A 19,789-nucleotide genomic window follows, 5' to 3' on the forward strand; every position below is an offset into this window, starting at 1 on the left:
GTGTTTTGAGTCACCTAGTTCAATTCCCAAAGATTTCCTATCTGTGACGGTTCTACTTTTAGTACTAATCTCTTTCTCTTCTTCTCTTAATTATCTGTTGCCGAAGAACCGCGTCAACATTATGTTTTTCATATTTTATACAAAAAAATAATAGTAATAAAACAAAATTTATCTAAGAAAATAAAGTATGTTAATTTTTTAATCGTTAACTTTAAGTTAATTTGTTGTATTAAATTTAAATGTAGATGTCGTATTTAATTTTTTTATTTGAGTTGTAAATATCTAAATTTAAATTACTTGTTATATAATTAAGTGTTATTTATTAATTTTTTTATAAAAATTAAAATTACAAAATTTATTAAGAAAATGTCAAAATTAATAAATGATCTAAAGATTTAAAAGAAAAGAAATAATTGATCTAAAATAAACATTCCAATTTATGTTTTGCTGATTGGATTATTTTAAACTAGAGTGTAGATTGGTTTGGACCCAAAATATGAAATCCGCACTGTTAAATTAGTTATAATTTAAAATGTGTGGACTATATTGGTTAAACACTCCTAAATATAACTTGCCAATTTTTTTCCCGGATCATGCAATTACTGAAGAAAAGACTCTTGAAACCATTCTTGAAGGGTTGTGGATTTTCATTAGTAAAATGGTTTGGTTTGTGGAAAAAAATAATTGTGAAAACATCAAAATTGCTTATCCTTTTATATATGATAATTTTCTAGTGTGACAATAGAAATTAAAATATAGAGAATGAAGTGGGAAGTGTATTAGTTAAAAAATAGTAGTATTGGCATAAGCATTGTTAAGTAGAACATTAAAGGCAGAGCACCGAAGCACAAGATATTTCTCCTGAAAAACCCAAAGTAGGAAAAGAAGAAGAGAGATATCTTTTTCGAAATAAGATTGGGGTGGTTAGACAAAAAGAGAGTGAGGTTTTTGAATGTTTTAGAATATTATTTTAGAGACATTTTTCCAAAGTGATCTTCCCACTTTGGATGAGATGACCATGACTACTAGGTTCATTAGTCACTCTATCGATGAGTGAAAGTTGCCAACTAAGTTGCAACTTAGGTACAGTAAGTGGTGTTCTCCTCATGACGGAGGTCTTGAGGCTGATCACCTCATAGTAAAGCCCGATGACAGAGATTATAGTTTGATGCCATAAATTAGCAATACTTGTGACTGTGATTTGTTAGAGACGTATTGTTATGTTATAGTTAAAGTTTATACTGCTATGTGATTACCAAAATTCCAGTTTGGAATATGTTAAATTTTTTTAGTTTATGTTTAGCTTCCTTACTGGGTATTTTATAGCTCATCAATTACTTTGTGTGTAAAGGTAGGTAAAAGTATGAGAATAAGGCAACTAGTGGCGATTCCGTCGAAAATATGGATATTAAACTCGACTCGTAGGGTTGGAAAGTGTTCATGCTATTGCATTAGTGTAGTGTTTTAAGATTTTTTCTTAAAGTATTTCTTTTAAGTTTTAAATGACTTGTTCTACTAGTACATTAATTTTATGCACTTAACATTTGTCATATTTAATGTTTTAACTATTGGGGAACGCATCATTACACAGTAACGACTATTTAATTTTGTAAAAGCTATTTTATATCAGTTAGTGCACTTTAGTAACCTAACAACATATTTTTAAAAAGTTGACTTTTAGAGGTTGTTGACCACTAGTTTATGTAGTAATATCCTTCATGAGTCAACAAGTAGGAAAATTGGGTTTTTACATCTTGGTATCACAACCTCTGTTTTCTAAGGCACAAGTAGACCCTCACAGTATCCATATGAAGATAAAAAAGGCTTCAACTATCGCATTGTAAGTTGGTCCTTTTATGCTCAATATTATAAGTCTAGTCTAACCCTTATCTTTTATTATGTGAGTAGAGAAAAGATGCCTAGAGCGAAGGCTCAAGTTGAGAGAATTAAGAAGAGGTTTCCTAGGTCCCATATACATTGGAGTGAGATGATAGCCAGGGTGTAGTGCACCAAATTTTTTATATTTTTTATTAATTTGTTGTATTATTTTATCATTAATAGTGATTATATGAATTGAATCTTCATTGTTTTATTTTGTGGATTTTCTTATGAGTTTAGTTTGTGTGCATGAAGGTGCATGTTTAGTAGTGATAGACATGAACACTTCGGTGTGTGCATGTGCATGGTGACCATGCAATAGACTACCATATATTTTCCCATTTTATATATTTATTTAATTTTTATTATTTTTTAAGAACGCCTTCATCTATTTACTTTATAAAAACATTGCTTAGTTCTTATTTATTAGAAAAATACCATTTGTGAAATATGTTCAGTTCGGCCTTGTGAAAGCATGCAATTTTGACCCAATTGTTTAAAATAAAATGCATTATCTTTTATATAGTATTTAAGGATAACAAAAATAAAGTCCCACTGTAGCATAATAAAAACATAAGCCATAAAATAAAAGTTCATAAACTTTTTTGGCGTTCGTCTAGATCGCCATTTGCTCATGGACACCTCATGTCATACATACCTAGACATTGTAACTCCCCAAATCACTGTGTGTGCCAAGAAGAAACCCTATTGCCTACCCAAAAGGGGGAGAGTAAGGGGAGTGAACTAAAAGCCCAGCAGGGAAGCACAAATAAAATACAACAATTTACAAGAAACACGAAGCAATCCACGTTCATATCCTAAGCTCATAACAAATCATAATCATAATATAACCATAAAATTACATAAAACAAAAGAATAATCATACATCATGTGATCATGGCACCCTATTGTCCATGTCACATCATATAGTTCTAGGAGGTAGCCAGTAAAGCATAAATCGATAAATCCTCCACTATGAGGTAAACAGGAACTCTGGTCCTCGAATAACCTCGGTGCGTCCGCCCTATAAGTTACGTCATATCCTTAGTAACTCATTTGTTGTGTCGCATTCAGTACGATAACAACCTATTGCTTTTCACACAACATACAAGCATATATACAAACACCTCATTTCATAACATAATAGCTCTTTCATCTCATAACATAGTAACTCATACTTTTCATAACATAATAGTTTATAATAGCTCATACTTTTCATAACATAATAGTTTATAATTGCTCATACTTTTCATGATATAATAGCTCATCCAACATAATATCTCATACTTTTCATAACATAATTCATAAAAATTCTGGCTAACTTCCTTACCTCAAGTGTAGTTAATTTAATTAGCGGGATGCTTCACAATGAGTCTAAAATCACAATCCCAACATTTGTGTCAATATCAAGGAAGACTACGCATGCCCAACAAACATAACCCACATGTGCATGAGCCATGCACACATGGCACAAATTGCACCACAAACATTAACTTTTAATGTTTTCACATAAAATTAAAAAAATAATAATGCCAATTCTACTAAATAATTCTTCTAAGTTATAAAACACGAATCATATGTTTGATTAATTGGCGTACATTTGAACGTAAAAATAAACATGCATGTAACATGAATACGTAGAAGGGTTCTTAAAATTTGCCATGAAGTTGTTAAATTTTATCATTTTATTTCTATATTTTATTGTTTCTTATAAAAAAAATCAATAAGAAAAGAATAATTTACTAACTTGTTAATATTACCCTATTATCTCTTTAGGTCATAAAGTTTCATTCCTAGATTTTATTTCATAAAATTTATTTTATTAAACTAGTTATTTTAGTTATATTTGTACATAATAATAATAGTAATAATAATAATAATAATAATTATCACATATACCTTCCTTAAAAAGAATTTTGTCTCGAATAATGCACACAAATTAATAAAATAAATAAAAATTTGTGCAATGCAATATACCTTAAAAGGAATTCTTTCTTACCAAATAACTCAAGGTACCTATCTCTCACGTCGTCCTCCAGTTCCCATGTTTTTTTTTTCCATACTATTCTTCCACAGGACATTAACTAATGAAATGCTTTTGGATCTCAGTTCATTGGCTCCCTCTTGGATGATACGCTCTGGGTGTTCATCGTAACTCAGGTCCTACTTTAGTTGTACCGGTTCATAACTCAGAACATGAGAGGGACCCGACATGTACTTACACAATTAAATTAAATAATTAAAATTCACTTCACATAATCACTACCAAACAATTTAAACAATAAAAGTAAATTCCTAACACTTAACAATTAATAATAAAATAATATACATTAATTAATAAAATAAAAAAAATTTGGTGCGCTAGACAGGTTTAGGGAGATATTGGACATTAGGATGGACTTTTACTATGGGTCTAATGGGTTGACGCGTGGGTTCAAACTTGGTCATAGAAATCAATAAGCATATGTAGATGATTTGGTGGCATCTAGCTGGACTTAGGTCCTTTGAAGAAAGGTGTTGGGCTTTTAAGTTGGTGTTAGACTCACTAGTGGAGAATTACAATTAGAGGAAGCCCGAGATTGGGTTGTGACTAATGAGCTCGATGAGAGAATTATTTATGGGGCAGCAATAATGAAGTTTGTTGTAGTGTATGTCCATGACCTAGTAGAAGGTAGTGCCACCATTGAGGAGGACGGTACAATTACTAAGGAGATTGTAGTGACCCCCTTTTACCTGTCTAGTTCAACTTTAGAGTTCACCAGGTTATCTAATCCACTTCAGTGCCCCATAAATGGGAACTTGAGAGTGGGATTGGGAGATTGGAATATTAGGAAGGAATCCTTTATGACTGAAGGACATCTGAGTCCTCATATTTCTAGATAGAGAGTCTAGCACAAAATAGAGGGTGCTATCTCAATTATGTCTAGTGTGTTGTATTCTATATTCACGTTTTTATGTTAAGTGACGATAGGTCACTAATTACTATTGTTTCAGATTATTTATCTATTTTTTAATTATTCTATGGTTGATATATTTGAGCAATGATATTGACTTTTTTCTTGGAACTTTTTTGTCATCTTGGTGCTTGGGATTGGATTACATTTTTAGCATTATTTTGGTAGACTCAATAACTATTTTTGCCTTTAGATTGTTCCTTTTTGATTCAATAGGTCTTCGAACGTTTGATCATGCCTCCGAGAAGTTCACCACATCGAAATGAAATTGATGCCCAGGGACAAGGGCATGTAGCCAAGGGCGATGCCATGGATAATGAAACCTTGTTGGAGATCAATCACAACATGCCAAAGGAAATTGCTCGCTTACGACAGGCCATCGCTTAGGCCACTACTCAGCTCCCAAAGTAGGGAGCCCACCTCCTTAAAGGGAGGTAAACATGGTTCAATTGGAGATAATTCATTAGGATCCAGTCTTCGAGTATTTCCCAAAACTTCATCCTCTTGTGTTCGAAGGAGGTGTACGTAACACCCTGGATAGTCAAGACTATTACACTATCTACTTTAAATAGTGCTAGACTCGCTAGTCAACTCATTTGGCCATAAACCTGTAATTAAAAGTGATTAATGGATTCAGGTTAAAAATTTTTGTCAAAAGGAATGATCATTTCATTAAAATGTTTAGGTTCGTATATGGGATCCCAAAATAAACATTTAAATGGTCATTTACAGTTCAAAAGGGGCAATTACAACATAAGCCGGCATAAGCGGCAAAATTAGGGTTCGACCCTAGTTCCTCTATGAATCCCTGGTCGTGGTGGTCAAGCAAGCTGCATATGCGTCGCCACTGAAGCTCTTCAAATCATGGCTGGTCCAGCTTCCCTTTTCCCTTACCTGCACCACATAGCACCCGTGAGCCAAGACTCAGCATGAAAAATTAAACATGCTTGTAGGCAGTTAATAACATATGAAAGAATCATAATTAGCATGCCTAGCAGTAATAACCCTACTCATGAATGCATTAAATCTAAATAAGTGAAAGTGAAGTCACATCGGGGCCCGTTACCCAATATAAGTGACTAAAGAGTCACCTTGGGGCCCATCACCCTAAGATAAGTGATTGTAGAGTCACCCTGGGGCCCATTGCCCTATCTTCTATATAACCAACCTTAGGGCTGGCTAAGTGTACCTGGCGTTTTATTTTCCAAATGACCATAGGGTCGGTCAAATGTATACCACGCTCCTGGATATGCCTAAAAATATCGGCTTGCGCTCAACACGCTATTGTTGCCCTTGACTTATAAGTCAATCCTTTTTGCCAGCGCTCAGCACGCTACTACCACGCTTGACTTATAAGTCAAGCCTTTCAATCAGATAATACAGATAAGCATACATCATATATCACAAGTATGCACAGCACAGTTAACATGCCTTATAAAATAGTCCAAGTATGGTCATAACCATGTTCAATAACCGGGCCAAGACCTAGTGACATATATCTCGTATTGGATGCAATTTTCTTAGCTCCGGTCCAGACATTGGCTAAATAAAAATGACCCTCGAGCACGATCCCCTTTCGAGCCTTAGCGGTGCCCTAGTCAAAACCATAATAAATGATATCCATCAATATTGAATAAATAAATGCTTCTGGACTAAGTCCTTGCCTCTAAGACCTCAAATTCTACTAAACCTAGTAGTAGAATCCTTTCTGAGCCCTTAGGTTCGAGTCCCACAACTCAAAACCTCACTTGGCTAACTTTCCAAACTAGAGCTGCGGTTCACTCCTCAAGGGTCGCGGTGCACCTCAAGTTAGAGAGCCCCCAAGCTTTCTCCATGGACACACGCCGTGGCACATCCCACCAGGAGCCACAGCGCCAAGACGATTCATAGAACTGCCCTAACCACAGAGTTCATGTGGGCTGCAACGCTCCAAGAACAGCGCTGCGGCACAACTCTGCGAACCCAAATTTTCAAAGCTTTTCTGCGAGCCCAACTTCACACAATTCACTCCTAATAATAATCTAACCTAGAATTGAGTCTCGAAACTTCATCAATACACTATAAACATCAAAATAAACGCACAAACTTCATCAAAACTCACACAACACCCAAACCCCACTCTTGAGTTTAAAACTCAACAAAAAGCTTAAATTAATTTAAAATTTCACAAATACTGAGGAAGATTCTTACCTGAATTGAGTAACTACAACCTCAAACTACTTCCTAACCCAATTCACAATTTTAATCTCCTTCAATTCCAAAGTAAATCTCTCAAAAGAGAAAAAGAGCTCCAACCAAGCTATGGGGGTAAGAGAGAACGAAAGAGAGAGTGAGTTGGGAGTAGTGTTTGAGTGAATGACTTAGTTTCTGAAAGTGTCTATTAGACTAGGCTATTTCCAAGGGCCAAAATGACAAAAACGCCCCTGCTTATTAATTTTCTTCTCGAAGCCCACAAGGGCAAAACTGTCTTTTATCGCAATACTCACTATTCGTCAAATATCACCACATTTTCCTAGCTAATTCTAATATCTCTAATTAATCACAAAATATATTTCCATTACCCGATAAACCTCGGTCATGTATTAAATTACCGAAATACCCCTACACATACCCTGAGCTAGATATTTGTCCCCGTTGTAACTAAACTGCTAACTTGCTCACTAGGATCGTCTCGTGCTGAGTAACCCAAATATATCCACATAATAAGTGGTCTAAATCAAAAACACACATATATTTACAATTATACCATCCACGGGTCAAAATTATGAAAGGAAATTCTAATAAGAAACGAGCCCACATGCATATTTAATACCCTTAAACATGCAAACATAGTAATATCATAATATAACTCTCCTAATAATCATGCATGTAATCATAAACATGAACATAATATCTATTTACACCGTCCCGGCACACTAATCAAGGCACTAAGCCTGATATCAAATTTGGGATGTTACAATCATCCCCTCCATATACAAATTTTGTTTTCGAAATTTTATCTGAACAGCTCGTGTAACACCCTACTACCCTAGAGTCGTCACCATGTAGTTTTAAAATGTGCATTTGACTTGCTAATCGAAGTGTTAGACATAAAATTATGATTAAATTTAAAGTAACAACTCATTTAATGAAACTTCAATAAAAGAATGTTTCGGACGTTCATTAAGGTCATAAAATAGTTACATGGGGATCCCAAAATATATTTTAAAACATATTTACAACTCAAAAAACATTATACAATAGACCTAGGGTACAAAATCAGACATTTACGTTCCTCAAAACTGCCCCAACCGTGGTGGCCAAGTAGGCCAAACATGTACGCACTGCTCCATGCGCTCCAACTCATGCTTGGTGAGCCCTTACCAGCACCATAGAGCACCCGTAAGCCAAGGCCCAACAAGAAAACTCCATAACCATAGCATATGATAATTCATTTCAGTAAATGCATAACTAAACAAACACAACAGACTATTCACAATAGCGGCCTAAGCCGTTCAAGGTGGGTTACCAGGCACTAGGTTCATGATCCTAATCGAGCGGGTGAGTACAACACCCTAGATGGCCATGCCATGGCGGGCTGCAATCAGCATGCTTATTGCTCTTTTTGGCCCTTGCCGATCTCGACCCTTGCTGCTTAGTCAAAAACACATATATGACATAATAATTATAGACATTTACACATAATACTAAAAACAGATAATTGGGCCACGCCCTACTCTACGCGCACAGGAAGTTTTCTTACCTTGAGTCCCGAACTGATAGTACAAGGCAATCCCGAGCACGATACCTAATCCCGAACCTTAGCGCCAAAACATAGTGACAACGTAATAATAAATAATCATCACAACCTAAAACAATTCAATGCTTCGGAAAAATATAATAGCCTCTGAGACCTTGAATTCTATTAACCCAGGTAGTAGAATCCCTCTTGAGCATAAAATTTTGTTTTGGCTATTTTCCTTAATTAAAGTCGCGGCAGAGCCCATAGGATCGCAACACGGTACAAGTAAGAGGACCCAAGGCTTTCTTCTGGGGAACATGGGTTGCGGCGCGCCCCTACCCACGCCGCGACACTTGGGAAATTTCATAGAATTGCCAAGCCCTTCTACGCACTTTAAAGATAGCGCCGCAGCTCGAGCTCGAAACCCAGAATTTTCCTTTGCGTTTTAAAGAGACAAAATCACCAAAACACGTCCTAATCAACAACTAAACCAATAATTACATTTAGAACTCCCAAACACACATCATAAGCATAATAATTACCCCAAAAACTAACTATAAATCCTATCCCAACTTAGCAACTCAAGCTGAAACTAAACCCAGCTCAGAACCTAAGTTAAGCAGAAAATTCAGAGAGAAAAACAAGTTGTAAAGCTAACCTAAGGAGTGATTTCGATCCTTGAGCTATCTTCAATCCTGTTCCTAGCTTGATTCCCCAATTCACAACCTTAATTCCAAAGCTTTCTCCTCAAAATCCCAAAGTCTCCCAAGACCATAGAGAGAGAGAGATGAACAAGAGAGAGAGAGAGAGAGTGTGTGTGGGAGAGAGAGAGACTGAATGCTACCCTTCTTCTTTTGTTCTAGAGTCCTAAGGTTCTACAACCTAAGTCTATCCCTGGAATCAAAAGACCAAAAAGCCCCTAGTCTTATGTTTAGCCCTTTAATGCCTCCAAGGGAAAACCTGTCACTTGCCACATTCCCGCTAATTCCTCGGGTAGTCTTATAAATCAGCAATTATTCCCAGCATACCCAAATAATCACTAAATAACTACCCGTTACTCGATCAACCCCAAATACGCGCTACGTTCCTAAATACCCCTAGGCTCACCCTAAGCCGAGTATTTGGCCTAGTTGTATTCTATTAATCCGCTCCCTAGGACCGCCTCAAGCCCAATATCCCAAATATACCCACATAATAATGTGGTCTCACTCATAACACACACATAATTACATTTATGCTCTTAACGAGCCACAGGTACAAATACGCCCTTATTAACAGGAATGAGCCCACATGCGTATTTAATGCACATAAACATGCACATATATATATATAATTATATTATAATATAACTCAAGCAATCAAATATTGATACACATATATCATAATTAATTCACATAATAATGCAATTATGTCCTTTATTTCCCTCCCAACACACTAATCAAGGCACTAAGCATTAATAGAAAATTTGGGTCATTACAGCTCGGGATTACAGCTGTTCATAATCCTTCAGCTATCGTGATGCATAGGCAATCACCTTCCCTACCTGCATAAGGACACAACCTAACCCTTGTCTCGAGGCATCACACTAAATCACAAACTTCTCCTTATATATTGGAACACACAACACTGGAGTGGTAATCAATCACTGCTTCAACTCTTGGAAGCTGTTCTCACACCTATCTGACAATGAAAACTTTTGGTTCTTGCATGCCAGTTTCATTAGTGGGGTTGCAATCCTTGAGAACCCTTCCACAATTCACCTGTAATAACTTGCCAATCCAAGGAAACTTCTAATCTCTCAGGCATTTATTGGCCTTGGCCAATCTCTGATTGCCTCAACCTTAGCTGGGTCTACCTTGATTCCATCTCTATTGACAATGTGACCAAGGAAAGTCACCTACGGTAACCAGAACTCACATTTCATGAACTTCGCATATAGCCTGTGTTCCCTTAGTCTCTATAAAACCAACCTAAGATGCTTCTTGTGCTCTTCCTCCGACTAAGAATATACAAGAATATCATCGATAAAGACGATCACAAATCGATCCAGATAATACTTGAACACCTTGTTCATCAGATCCATAAAAGTTGTTGGAGACCTTAGTCAAACCAAATGACATAACCGGAAACTCATAATGCCCGAAAATTTGTCTTCGATATATCTTCTGCCTTGATCCTCAGTTGGTAATAACTAGATCGAATATCTATCTTCGAGAATACTATCTTACCCTGCAACTAATCAAACAGGTCATCTATCCTTGGCAGAGGATGCTTGTTCTTAATGGTTAGCTTATTCAACTCTCTATAATCAATACACATTCTTAGAGAACCATCTTCCTTATTTACAAATAGGACTAGCTCACCCCATGGAGAGAAACCGGTCTGATAAAACCCAAGTCTACAATACCTGGAACATTACCTTCAGTTCTTTCATCTCTGCTACGACCATTGTGTACGATTCCCTAGACACTGGTCCTGTCCATATTGCCAGTTACATGATAAAATCTATCTCTCTGTGTGGTAGAAACCCTGGAAAATCTTCTGGAAACACATCTAGAAACTCACAGACTAGTCTGGTCTCTTCTAGTCCCACTGGCATGATCTGAGTTATATCCTCCACACTGGCTAGGAATCCTATGCAACCCGCTCGCAATAGATTTATAGCCATCAACGCTGATATCATAGGTACATGAGGTCTATGCACAGTGCCAAGAAATACAAAGGGATCCTCACCCTCAAGTTCGAAGGTTACCATATTTTTTTGCATGCTATGGTTGCCCCATGCTTAACACTGTCCATGCCCAAAATCATGTCAAAGTCATTCATAACTAACTCAATCAAATTAACTGACAACTCTCTGCCATCCACTGTCATTGGTAGTGATCTGATCCATCTCTTAGAGACTACTAACTCCCTAGTGGGTAGTAAAGTTCAAAACCCCAAAGTATAATAGTCGCATGGTCTACACAGTCTATCAACTACCCTACTAGAAATAAACGAGTATGTAGCATCAAAATCAATCAAAATAGTATAAGAGGTTCTAGCACTAGAAAGCTGACCTGCCACTACCAGGGAACTAGCCTCAACCTCTACCTCTGGCAACACAAACACTCGAGCTGGAGTCAAGTTGTCCGCTTTCTTTAGTTCCTCTTTCTTAACTCTCGGGCAGTCTTTCTTCAAGTGTCCCACTCTCCCGCACAAAAAGCAGGCCTTTGCCTGACACTCTTCCACGTTGTGCCTTTTACACCTAGCGTACTCTAGGTAGGTCCTCCAGACCTCAATGCTGCCTTGGCGGCCTATCTGTATACCACGTGGCTGCCTGTTGGGGCGTGAAGCTGAAAAAGTATCTAGAGCGTTCCTTTTCTGGTCAATAGGGCCTTTTCCCCTTCAGAACCCATAAATGAAACTCCCTCCTCCTATTGTTTCTCTCGGCCATGTTCTCATGCCAGATTTTGTTCTTTGCATCTTCTGCAGTAAGGGCGTTCTCTACCAGCTAGGCATATGTCGTCACCCCAGGCACTGTAGTAATACGAACATCACAGGCTATCATAGGGTGTAGCAATCACTACTACAAAACACAGGATTTCCCGACAGTTTTTAACCGTCGCTGTTGAGCAACGACGACAGTCGACTAACTGTCGTATTTGCCTATGCCGGGGTAGGGGTAGCTACGGCGACAATTATTAGGTGTCATCGTTGCTGGCAACGCCGACAGTTATTAGGTGTCGTAATTGCTTGCAAAAAAGTAATATTTTTATTTTTAATTAAAAATTATGACTTAAATGAAACATTTGTATACAAATCTAAAAAAATTATAGATTGAAATAGCAAAACTTATACAAAGTATTTACAAATCTAATAAAATAAATTTTGGACAAATATAACACTACTATATTATCACTGTAATAGACAACAACATGAAGACACAGAATCCATACATACCACAAATAAATTATAATTTTTTTATCTCCAAAACCTATAAACTAAAGATGTGGATTATGAAGACGGGCTGTCTTAGCAACTACAAGTAAAGGGTAAAACTTAAACATCTTCCAGCAACATCTTCCATGCGTACTCCCTCTTTATCAATCAATAAACCTTCGAAAAGAAAAAAAAAAAGAAACTGAGCAGTTTTAATGATGCCACTTTGTTAACAAATATCAATGTGTATTGTAGTAAGTATATATCAATTTAGTTAATCTATTGTCACCATTATCTCCTCAAACAATTGGTTTGAATTTATCGTCTTAGGCACTGGCATATACTCAAAACAAAAATGTCACAATAGTCTTTCAAATATATAATAGCCCCTGCCCATTGCTCCTTCAAACTCAACCACTCTGCCTCACGTAGCAAACCCCAGTCAAACCATTGCAAAGAGAAAAAAAAACAATTTAATACTAGAAATGAACTCAAAGAAACATATAAACTTTATACAAACCATTCAAGTTGTGATGGTCTCCACTCATACTAACTATTAATAGTGTATTATACTCTTCAAAGCAGTGACACCTGGTTTCTAATTGTATATTAATTCCTTAGGCCGGCGACTAGGATGAGGAGGAGGTGGCAGGGGTGGGCTCGGGGTGGCGTAGGGGCAGGGGTGGGCTCGAGATTGAAACAGGCACTACCAACAAATTATGTTAACTAGCAGTACTGCTTAACATTTCGAATATTTTAACAGTTACAGTTTAATCGAACTATTTATAATGTTCATAATTAATAATAAAATACTAAATGTATCTAAAAATTGATGAAATTTGATTACATACAACCAACCCTATATATCACAAGAGTTTATCTATTTACACATTCAATAAAATTACTATTAATTCTTGTTAATTATAAAAGATCAGTGGTATGATCCACTATTTACTATTATTTAACGTTTCAAGAAATTATCAATAATAAAATTTACAAATATATATTAAAAAAAGAACAATATTCGATCATATGATTGGTAACACTAATTATTAATGTTGAGTAAGACCAAGATTGTATATATTCATAAACTTATGTGTAATACAACAGTTTATTAGACCTATGATAAATTTTTTTTAAAATAAATGAAAATCATATCGTTAGATAAGCATAATCGATAGTGATCACAACATTCTTAGTTCATAATTACAAATTTAATTAGTATTATTGTTGATCTTAGATCAATCTAACAACTTTATACCCTTAATCAGATGTTAAATAATTATTAATTAATGAATCATAATATATAAAACTATAATCACTTATAAAAATTTAAAAGAATTGCATATTTAAATTCCTTAACACTCTTACCGGCGCAATTTTATCTTTTACTAGCGCGTTTATGACTTTTACCAGCGTGTTTAGAAAACTCTTGCTGGCCCAACATCGTAATGCGCCGGCAAAAATACCACCATCAATTGAAGGGTCGTATAAAAATTACTTTTGTCGACGCAATAATGCCTAGTGCGCTAGCAAAAAGTAGGCAGTAAAAAGTGTGCAAACTCTTTCCGGCGCAATTCGTAATCGTGGCTGTAAAACCCACTTTTGCTGGCGTAAATTTTCCTCGGTAATAGTAAGGTTTTTGGCCAGCGAAATTCGTAAAACGCGCCGGCAAAAGAAACTTTTACAGGCGCAATTATGAAACTAACAAAAATAAAAAAGAAAAGAAAAACACTTACCATTCTTAATCTTCTCCGTTAACACAGAGAGAAACCGCCACAACCCAATCGCCAGAGCCACAACCTAAGACCCCTCTGCAAGACCGAGCCACCCACAACCCTTTCGCAAGACCGAGTTACCTACGACCCCTCTGTTAGACCAAGCCACCCACCCTGAACGAGAGACTGAGCTACCACCCCTTTCGCGAGACCGAGCCACCAATGACCCTGAGCCCGTCGTTTGCGTCGTTTTCACAAGATCCCCGAGGCCCTGTCATTTGCGTCGTTTGCTGATAACCAGCCCCCGAGACCGCACCGTTTGGCCAATACCCATCCTTGCCAATGAGCCCGCATCTGGCACAAGGAAGACCACGAGCCTAGACCCACACCTCTTCCCCATCATCCATGACCTCTTCGCAAGACCAAGCCACCCATGACGTCTCCGCGAGACCGAGCCACCTATGACCCATCGCGAGCCTGAGCCGTCCAATCCCATCCATAGCCCCATCCGTGACCCACGACCATCTGCAGGCTCGACCCTTCGTGAGGGTAAATAGATAAGGGATAGAGAGAGAGAGAGTTTGTAGAGAAATTGGAGAGAGAGAGAGAGAGAGGAATTTGGGAGGGATTAAAGAAAGTGAGAGTAAGGGAGGGGCAGAGATGTAGTTGGGGATCTCGAGACTGGGTCTGTGCTGGAGGTGTAGGAGAAGAGAGAAGAAAAGGAGAAAGAAAGTGGGAGAGAAAGAGGGAGTAGTCGGGGGTCTTGAGGAAGAAGAGATAGAGAGAGAGAGTGAATCGGGGAAGAAGGGGAGAGAGAAAAGGAAAACCATTATTTTCTTTTAATTTACTTTGTTTGAATTAAAATATATTTCTTATTTGTTTCATATTTTACTGTTTTATTAATAAATAATTTAATATAATATTTAATTAATTATTAATATAACTTAAGGTAGTTTGGTAATTTTTAAAAAATGACTTGACCAAATTTAAATTTAGGGTATCAAATAGGTACGATTTGGAATTACAAGGTATCGAATGAGTATTATTGAAAACATAGGGTACCAAGATTACAATATTTTTCCAATCAATTAAACAACTCATTTTTAACTAATAATAATTTAATAAATATGTTAAACAATAATAGTTAAATTAAATTAAAGTATTGTTACTCTTAATATCATAATTAATTTAAAGTTTAATATAAAAATGATTATAAATACAAAAGTTAATAATATGAAAAATTTAGAAACAAAAAAATCTAGTTTTAAAAGTTTTTAATAAATACATATTTACATAATTTAGTTTATTTTTTAAATTTTATTATTCATTAATTATATTGAAAACTTTTTATTTGAATTTTGGCCACATTTTATAACTGTCGGCATTGGTCTCGAATTAACAGTCGGCGTTGGGGTCAATAGCGATAGTCAAAAGCAACAGTGACAGTTATTAGCTATCGGGGTTGATCTCTATGCCTATAGTTTTTAACTGTCGGTGTAGAGTCCCGCTAAGCAATTACGACAGTCAACAGAGTTGACTGTCGTGGTTGGGTGTCGGGAAAGCCCAGTTTTGTAGTAGTGAATTGAAGGAACCTTTCCTTCCTTGTTCCATCCGTGGGCACCAAGTCTGCTGCAAACATGGTCAGTCTGTCAAACCTCAGTGCATACTTTGTCACTGACATATTTCTATATAGCAAACTACAGAATTCATCTGGCTTTGCAGCCCCAACTGCATCATTGTAGTACTTTTCATTAAATACAGTTAAGAATTCTTCCCAATCAATGGTTTTCACGTTCCTGGTCTAGGATATCATCAACGTAAGGAACGAGGAATACTACTACACCATCTTTGATTTGCTTATAGACATAAGGTTCGTCAAGAGTTTGTTCAAAACCAAATGGTTTAATTGTGTCATGAAATCTAAGATTCCAAGATCCAGAAGCTTGTTTGAGTCCATAAATCGACCTAAGAAGCTTGCAAACTTTTTTCTCTTGACCTTTTACTTCGAACCCTTTTGCTTGAGACATGGAAATGGTTTCGTCAAGTTAGCCATTCAAAAAAGCTGTTTTGCATCCATTTTCCAAATCTCGTAATCCATGCACGCATCAATTGATAAGAGTATACAAATGGATTTTAGCATGACTACACGAGAAAAGGTTTCTTCATAATCAACCCCTTCTTTCTGTGAATAGCCTTTGGCTATAAGCCTTGCTTTGAATGTCTCTACTTTCCCATCCGCTCCTCTTTTTTCTTTGAATATCCACTTGCAACCAATGGGTTTGATATTCTCAGATGGATCTTCAAGAACCTAGGTAGAATTTGAATACATTGATTTGATTTCTTGGTTCATGGCCTCTTGCATTTGTTCTTGTCAGAATCATTCATTGCATCTTTAAATGTCAATGGATCGCATTTGTTTGTGTCAGATACAAGCATTTTAACTTTTTGTTCATAGCGTATGGGTTGCTTACTAACCGTCCCACTACGATGAGATTCTCTACTATTCTGACTAGAACTACCAGTTTCCTCTTGCCGTTTTTCATTGGTTGTTGTTGGTGACTTTGCAATTTCATTCGAGATCATCTCCTCCAGTACAACCTTACTGCAATGTTTGTAGTTATTAACATAGTCATGTTCAAGAATAGTTGCATTTGACGATACAAATGTTTTATTTTCTTTTGGACTATAGAAAATTCTACCTCTAATCTCTTTGGAATATCCCACAAACATGCACACTTCTGGGCGTGATTCCAACTTCCCAGTCTTTCCTTTAAGCACATGTGCAGGACACCCCCAAATGTGAAAATGGTGTAAATTAGGTTTACAACCATTCCATAATTCCATGGGTGTCTTCTGGATAGACTTAGATGGAACAACATTCAATATGTATAGAGCACATAGAATTGCATAGCCCCATAATGACAGTGGTAATGATGAGAAGCTCATCATTGATCTAACAATATCTAGTAACTTTCTATTTCGTCTTTCTGAAACACCATTTTGCAGTGGCATTCTAGGTACTGTGATTTGGGATTGAATACCCTGCTCACGCAGATGGTCCTCGAATTCAAAATCCAAGTACTCTCCTCCTCGATCAGATCGAAGAACTTTTAGTGATTTACCTAATCGCTTTTCAGCCTCTGCTCGAAATTCTTTGAACTTTCCAAAAGTTTCAGATTTTCTTTCCATTAAGTATAGGTAACCATATATTGAATAATCGTCAATGAAAGTGACAAAGTATTAATGACCTCCTCTTGCTTGTACATTAAGTGGACCGCAAATATCCGTATGTACTAGTTGAAGTGGTTCTATAGAACTTGAACCTTTAGCAGAGAAAGGTCTCTTGGTCATGTTGCCTTCTAGACAAGATTCACAAACAGGGAGAGATCAAATAGATACTTCTCATTAAGGACCATCCTTTACAAGCCTATTAATTCTGTCTAGACTAATATGACCCAATCTCAAGTGCCACAGATATGTTTCACTATCGGAATTATTCTTTTGTCATTTAATAGATCAAGGATTAGCTATGTTAAATAATTTAGAATTATAAGCAGATTTTTCTTTAGCTTGTAGTTTATAAAGCCCATCAATAGATTTTGCAGAACATATCTTAAAATCATATATTGAAATAATAATCGAATTATTATTAAAAGAAATTTTAAAACCTTGTTCATGCAACATAGAAAGATAAATTAGTTTCTAGAAAATCCTATAATATAATAAACGTTCTCTAAAACAAGAAATTTATTCTTTTCAAATTCCAGATGAGCTGGTCCAACTACTGTTGCAAAGACAATCTGACCACTGCCTACCCTCATTGTCACCTCTCCATCAGCAAGCTTCCTCGTCGAACTAAGAATCTATAGAGAAAAACAAACATGATTAGTGGCACCTGAATCTACTATCCAAGACGAGGAATTGTCTTCCACAAAACAAGTACCTAACACAAGTAAATCAAATTTACCTTTCTTTTTCTCTTTCCGGTAAGCGAGATACTTTGGACAGTTTCTCTTCCAGTAACCATCTACTCCACAGTGAAAACAAGTCCCTTTAGGGGTCTTGTTTTTGGAGCTTTTGGTGTTCTTATTCTCTTCACCTTTGGATGACCTTTTAGGCTTCATTGAATTCTTGTCTTTTTCTTTTTCCTTTCCCTTTCCATTTCCATTTTTCCTCTTTTTGGTTTTAGCCTTTGAAGAGGATGGGTTAGAATCAGCAACATTTGCTTCTCCTTCTTTCTCAGAACCTTTGTCAAGGGATTCATAAGTTTGCAACTCATTCAACAACTGTGTCATGTTATATGATAATTTGTTCATGACATAGTTGGTTGTGAAACCTTTAAAAGCTGGAGAAAGCAATTCAAGTATAATGCTTACTTGAGTCCTTTCATCAATGATTTCCCCAATGATAATGGCACCGTGCATTATATTAATCATGTCTAATACATGTTCTCTGATAGAAACTCCTTTCTTCATTTTCTTGGTCATGTAGGATCTGGTGGCCTCATGCCTGGACTGATTAGACTGCTGCCCAAACATATCTTGAAGGGTATCACAGATCTTATAAGCATTCTTAGTGTTGTCAAAGTTCTTTCTGAGCAAATCACTCATACTGGCAAGCATATAACACTTTGCTTTGTTGTTTGATAAAATCAAATTATCAAACTTGTCCCTTGCAGTTTTGGCAGAAGTAGCGGGAGGGACTTCAGGACATTCCTCACTCGAGAAAAATTTGTGATTCTCAAATATTAATACACTGTTCAAGTTTGATTTCCATTTCATGTAGTTTTCACCAGTCAACTTTTCATTTGCAAGTAAAGAAGATACAAGATTTGAGCTAGACATGATTGCATATAATAATACTAGTAATTTTTAGAATAATAAACGTGATGCATGAATGCAACAATTAAAGAACACATAAAAAATAATTACTAAAGCCATGATTAATTAATTTGAACATTAATGGACCAGCCTTAGGGTAGGTCAGACTAATTCCAAATTAATTTTGAGAGAAGTTCTCAAATTTATAAGTGAAATCTTAAATCAACATTCCTCTTTTGACTTATAAACAACTGCTTGTTTGGTAAAAAATACACTAGTCCGCTCGAAAGCCTAATGTACCTTGTGAGTGTAACCCATTAATTTAGATCAATGACTTAACTCAAGAGTGTGCCTTAGGGTCAGTCAAACTTGAAATACATCATTAAATCCTACTCTTGAAAAAGAAGTTTGCCTTGAGAATAACAAAGTCGAAAGCCTTCCTTAGGGGGACACAAGCAATGGTGCTGCGAGACCCTCTCCATGCTACCTCAGTGTTAACTAATAATGGAGACCATGAGACTTATTGTCATAACTCCCTCTACCACTCACTATTTTAAAATATGTGTTTTCTCAAAACATCCTATGCTTTTTAATTAGTTTGTAAAAATAAACTGAAATATTTTTACCAAATGATATTATAATAATTACCAATCAAATTAAGCAAAATTAAAATTATAGAACTATGACATAATTAATTTAATTTTAATTTTCTATAATTACTAGGAATATCATTTATTATTTAATAAAATAATTTTATTAAATACTAAAAATTAAACA

This window comes from Humulus lupulus, chromosome 9 (assembly GCF_963169125.1).
Source record: "Humulus lupulus chromosome 9, drHumLupu1.1, whole genome shotgun sequence".
Classification (NCBI taxonomy): Eukaryota; Viridiplantae; Streptophyta; class Magnoliopsida; order Rosales; family Cannabaceae; genus Humulus; species Humulus lupulus.